Here is a 6,695-nt window from a genome sequence, read left to right on the forward strand (position 1 = left end):
TGTTTTCTAATGATTCTACGTAATTTAATAATTAAGTATGTACTACATTATATTACAACTACAATTAAATTGTTAATAACTAACTGTCGGCCGCGACTCCGTCTGCGCGAAATTAAATAAAAAAACATTATACGAGGGCCACACTGAAAGTTTTTAGAACTAGCTACTTTTTAAGAATATATTAAAAAAACAAGATTAAATTTTGAAAATAGAACTCTTTGCTAATATTATTGAGTACTAATTTAATTCGTTTGTCATTTGTTTTACGATTTGGCGGCAAATTGAAAGTTGTTGGTGTCAGGCCAGTATGAATTTAACGCGAGAAAATTTTCGTACCATGATTTTGTATGACTTTCGGTGTCATTTAAGTCAACAAGAATGTTATGACAGACTTCGATTGGCCTTTCACGCTGAAGACCCTTCTCAGGCCACTGTTTATAACTGGTTTAATGAGTTTAAATGTGGTCGCACCAATCTCAACGATGCTCTGCGTCAAGGACAGCCTTCTGCGGCGACGACTGAAGTTAACATCAGTGTTGTGCGATTTATGAAAGAGACTGATCCAAGAGTAACCTATCAACAGATTCGGACAAGCTTAGGCATCGATATGACTCAAGTGTAAAAAATCCTCCACAAACATTTAGCCATTAGGAAGCTTTGTGCCCGGTGGATACCCCATTATTTGACCGAGGCCCAAAAACTCCGTCGTGTTGATTGGTGCCATTAAATCATACAAGTATTTAACGGAGGTGACTCAAAAGCTGTGTTCGACATGCTTACGGGTGACGAAAGCTGGATTTATTGCTATGATCCGGAAACCAAGAGACAATCTGCTCAGGGGGTGTTTCCTTCCAAAGAGTTGCCAACTAAATTGAAGAAAGGTCGAAGTGTAGGAAAAAAGATGGTGGCCTCATTCTTCGGAAGGACCGGTCATTATGCGACAATTGTTTTAGAAGATTAAAAGTTACTTACTGCAGAGTTGTATACTAACAAATGTTTGCCACTTGTCTTGGAAAAAGATCGAGAAAAACGACCTTGAAGTAGGATCCTCCTTCATCACGACAACGCCTCTTCGCACACCGCCGGACGAACGATCGACTATTTGGCGTCGTCAGACGTGGAATTGCTGGGTCACCCGCCATTTAGCCCCGACCTCGCACCTTGCTATATTTATTTATACCCGAAAATAAAAGAAAAACTTCGAGGAAAAAATTTTATGGACGCCAAACAACCAGTGGGTGCGTTCCAGAAGACCATCGAAGAGACCCCTAAGGACGATTGGGCAAAGTGGTTTTCTCGGTGGTTCTATCGAATGCAGCGATGTATTAATGTTAATAGTAATATTCTGAAAAGATATAATATAAATAACAACTTGCTAGTTTGCTCAGTTTTTGATTTTCTAAGAACTTTCAGTGTGACCCTCGTAAGTAGCCTATGTGTTTTTCATTTGTGTTCTCATCGAGATCCGTTGAGCCGTTCTGGAGATACCTTCAAACAAACAACCATGTATCCACCCATCCATCCATCCATCTATTCATCCAAACATTCACATTTATAATATTAGTAAGACTAATGTGGGAAAATAAAAAATACTAAGCAAATTTTCACACATTTTATGCCTTTTCAGTATCTTTAAATTTGTATGAAAAATAAAGGGCTATGGAAAAGAATTTTAACGTGCAAAGAATTTATTTGACACAAGTAAGGGAAGGTTAATGTGCTACAACGTGCAGAGGCTCGCGGCATTAAAGTACGGCAAACGTAATTAATTAGGGAAGCTTTCAAGACTAATTGTCGTCAATTTAGTCACATGCCTACTGTGAGGTGAATGCTGTGATAATGTTGGTGAAATTTTCACGTTAGTGGAGGTTTTAGACGTGCATTTGATTAAAAAGTTACTATAGTGTTGTTGAGTAACTTCACCCCTTATAAAAACTTATTAATCCATACATTAATAATATGTTTTTTATGCCAGCATTGTTTTTTGATTGCTTATATAAATTATATTTTAAATGAATTAAATAAATGTAAAATTATAAGTAAGAAAAATTTATAAAACCAACAGAAAAAAATCAAAACTAAACTTTTAGCTATTATTTCGCCTTTTTAGCCGACTTCAATAAGAAGGAGGTCAGTTCGACTGTATTTTTTTGTTAGGTTAATTCATAAAATAATACGACATTAATTTATGATTATCAGTTTAACTAAATGAGTGACAATTTACGTAATGTTTATTTGCTGCTGTGATGCTAATTAGCAGTGGCGTTTAAAAATGTTACAATTAGTGGCTTACGTAAATGGCTTCATTACAGTTAAATGTGTTTTAGACGTTCTTTTGTTTATTATATTTTTTTAAATGATATTTATTTTTCGCTATAACCTGACCATAAAATTGTCAATGTACAAGTTGCAAAGAGTAAAGAATAAACTAAGATTAATTTGGTGCAGGAAAATATTTTTATACTAGCTGTCACCCGCGACTACGTCCGCGCGATATTAAAATGAAACGTAATAAGTAGCCTATGTGTTCTTCCAGACTATGTTCTATATCTGTGCCAAATTTCATCAAGATCCGTTGAGCCGTTCCGGAGATACCTTTAAACAATTCGCATTTATAATATTAGTAAGATTAACGCATAATATCTTGTCAAAGATAACGTATTCTACACTTATATAATTGTAGGACAGTAACAAGGATTGTATTAAATAATGAAAAGTAGTGGAGTCATGCTCCTACACAAACCAGTAACTCAATTAACACGAGGCCTTCATCAATCAATATCTATACAACATAAGATCATGTTATTCATATGTTGTGTATTTTGTGATAGTCTTATAAACTAATTAAATGGGGAGTTATCATAGACTAATCAGTCCTCTTTGTGTTTTTGATATAAACCCCTTTTCCACGGTCATTTAATGATTAAGTTCATACATTTTCCGTCAGCTATCATACTACTATACGAATTGTTGTAAATTTTAAGGGACATTAAATAGTTTTTTTTCTTCATTCATTCAAAGTTAAAAAAAACAAATAATACGTAAATTGTAATCGTAAGGATAAATGTAATTTATGTAGGTTCATCCTTGCGTTTGTATTATTTAAAAAAATACCGCAAGCGCAAAGCTGTAGGCCGTGAATCAGCGCGTTCGGTACAAAGCGAGCATTATGAAATCAATACTAGAAGCATAAATTTTCACATCATTTGATGCGAAACGGATTGTTAAGAATAATGGAAGCATCGATTTTTTAAAAATATCGATGTTTTTTTTTTAGAATAATCGATTCATCTTTTCTAATAAATGAATCCTTCATCAATAATGACCAACAGAAACCAACATTAACCGTTGGTTTAGACCAAAATCTCTGTATAAAACATATCGCTATCTCTGTCATTTATCTTTGACAAAACAGAGATATGTTTTAAACTCCGTTTATTCTGAGTTCAGAAACCCACGGTAAGAGTCATATTATAATTTAGCACGTCTGTTGCTGTGACAAGCTTTCAACCTTTTTGTGTTGAAACGGCATTTCAACGAAATGTGTGGTTTCAACGAAATTAACTTTCTGGATCGTAAATATACTACATATGATACTTTTTAAAATGTTCATTATTTTCGTATTCCACGTTTGTATTCCGTTAAAAGGAGATTTAATATGAAAACATCGACGTGCCCTATGTCCGTAGCTCGTAGCCGAGTACATATTGAGCTGCGCGCTGCATGTCATTTCTAAGTTATTATTTTTCTTATATGGCTGTTATATTCGTATCATATTGTCAGCTCTTACGCTATAAATTCTGAAACTAGCTCATGTTTATGACCTTTTTATATATTGCATGTTCATCTTGAAAAACATTATTAAAATTAGCATAATATCTTTTTTTAATATATTCTAAAATGTTATTTTAATCTCTTTTGATTATTTGTTACAATCTGACTAATATTATAAATGCGAAAGTTTAGATGGATGGATGAATGTTTGTTGAAGGTATCTTCGACGGATTTGGATAAAATTTGGCACAGATGTTAATCATAGCCTGGAAGAACGCATGGGCTACTAATTACGTTTTTTTTCGAATAGCGGGCGACACCCTAGTACGTCATGTTTCATAAAAGTACTTTTCCTATGCTCCTGCTCTATGCCTGCTACGGAAGGATTCTAATTCTTAGAAAGATGTGACTGTTATATAACGTTTCTGTTTCTTATTTTCAGCCAAACATCGCCACAGATGTCAAAAGTTTATATTTATCAAAAGGAAAATTACAATTGAAATTCTTGTACACCTGCACAGTTTAAATTTTTTCTATGGATTAAAGCATTAATCTATGGCAAAAACTTTAAAAGCATTCCTCGTGATGTAAATTATTAGAATTCGGTTTCGTTGCAAAGGTAATTGAATTCAAGAATGGGAACTAGTTTAAATTCCGGCTGCATGCCCGCTCTAAGAAAACTGAAGAGAGTGAATTTAAAAGATTCAAATACGGGCGTTAGAAAGAAGCTTACGTAGCGTTGACTGTTCAATTTGAATGAATTAAAATCTTTGAAATACTTTAGTAAATAGTTCAATCGTGATTATTAATAGTTATTTGTTCCTAAGTACTTGGTTTTTGTTTAAACTTAAATTGCGTATACTCGTATTTATATTTCCGATAAGTACATTAATATATAAAAGAATTGTATTAAAACAATTATAAAATAGCTTTTTTTTATTATATGTCACACTAAGAGTTATAAAACAGATTTCAGATATATGACATGGTATGTTTGAAATGGCACGGAATCCCCGCAAATTTTCAATTCGTCCAAATTAAAAGAGGCCGGCACTTCACCTTGATTGCTGTCACGATGCGGATTGCTTTGGGGCTTGCGGTGGGCTGCGGGAGGCAAGAGGGGAGTTGCGGGGGACAACTGGGGGGAACACTACAGGCTGCACGCGGGGTATAGCAAAGTACTTGCACGTGTTGTAATTAACATGATGCTTGGTCGACATACTCAATTGCAAACCACTGAAAATCAATTTCAATCATAGTTTAAAATTAATTGAATTCATTGAATTTATTTTCGTAAATAAAATGCTATTTCTCTGCGTGATTTTTTTTCAATAAGGTACGGGGGCAAACTCCAAGGTGTTTAACAACTTCCATGGACATACGTTGAAGGCCTTAAATATCTTAGAAATGTTTTAGAATTGTTAGCTTTAGATTTTAAGGGATTATATTTCAATAGAATATGTTAATACTAATTTACTTTACAATATATCGGATTACGTGAGTTTAATAAAACATTTTTTGGCCATAGACTAAGTTGGAAAATTACAGGTTAAGTAATCATTAAGTTTGTGCGAAATTCTTGTTTGTTTTCATAACAAGTGGAGTTATACTTCAAGATTAGTCGTAAAAGTATCAAGATATAATTCAGTGTTTAGAAGAAAATAGTTTTACTTTATTGCTGTAAGTTTCGACCGACTCGTAAACAAACCATTAATACACAATACATTGTAACTTGTAGGGTCATCAAGTGAAACTTTCTTATAACTTTGAATCATTCCAGGTACTTGATAAGTTTATTCTAACTGCTTGGACTTGCCTGTTGGTAATTAAGTTATTTTAGGCCTTATTTATAAATAAAAAATATATTAGGTTCTTATAATTTACATTTAATTTTAATACTATCTATCGCCCGTGACTTCGACCGCGCGGAATAAAAAAAAAAAACTTGAGAAGTGTCAAGGGACACCCGGATGGAACGAAGTTCCTTTCGATTAATTAGTGAAGGAACCAATGTTTATTCTATGATTAAAAAACTTAAGTCTTCACGAGAAGTACTTTTGATTTCTATGAATTTTCGTTATATATTGTCACGTCGTTGCCATGGTGAATTAGCTCTCATTCGTCGTTAACATACTTACTATAGCAAAAAGTGTCGTGACAACTTTTCGTAAGAATTTTTTCCGTCTAGCCCCCTTTCACAACGCGCGATAAGGAACTTCGTTCCAAAACTTTAATAGGTCCTTGTGTTATTCCAGACTACGTTCTACATTTATGCCAAATTTCATTAGATTCCGTCCGTCTAAACTTTCGGATTTATAAGTAAGAGTAGTAAGAAGTAATATTTAATAAATATTGAGTATAATATTTACCAAATAACATTTGATAATAGGTATTAAAGTTTGAATTGAAAATAATTAACATTGACTGGGTTATAACTACACAAGAGTTGAAGGAATGGTAGCAACTATGATAATAGTTACTTGAAATTTATAACAATTGTGGTAAAAGTATCTGTCAGTTATCATAGATCTTTTAACTAAGTTAAATGTAGCCCAATCGTGACTTAAGCTCGATTTCTCATTAAATTTTAAATTATTCATGCTACTCAATTAACGCCCTTGTTATACAACGCAACGTAAATCGTCGAAACTATATATTGTATGGTTCCGTCGCGAGAATCGCGTTGCATACGCTCCGTACATACAACGTTGAATCGTCGACGCGAGTCGTCTATCCGATCAGTACAGCTATAGCGACTACATTTCAATTGTATAGATTTGCTCCGCCATCTTGAAAATTGCAGCGATTTTTCTCACCACAATCTTGATAAACAGGTTGCGAGAAAAACATTCTTATTGTCTTCATGAAAAATGTATGCCACTGAGCCGTTCAAATATCTTTTAACAGAGAACTTATTTATT

Source organism: Papilio machaon, chromosome 6, assembly GCF_912999745.1.
Source record: "Papilio machaon chromosome 6, ilPapMach1.1, whole genome shotgun sequence".
In the NCBI taxonomy this organism is placed as follows: domain Eukaryota; kingdom Metazoa; phylum Arthropoda; class Insecta; order Lepidoptera; family Papilionidae; genus Papilio; species Papilio machaon.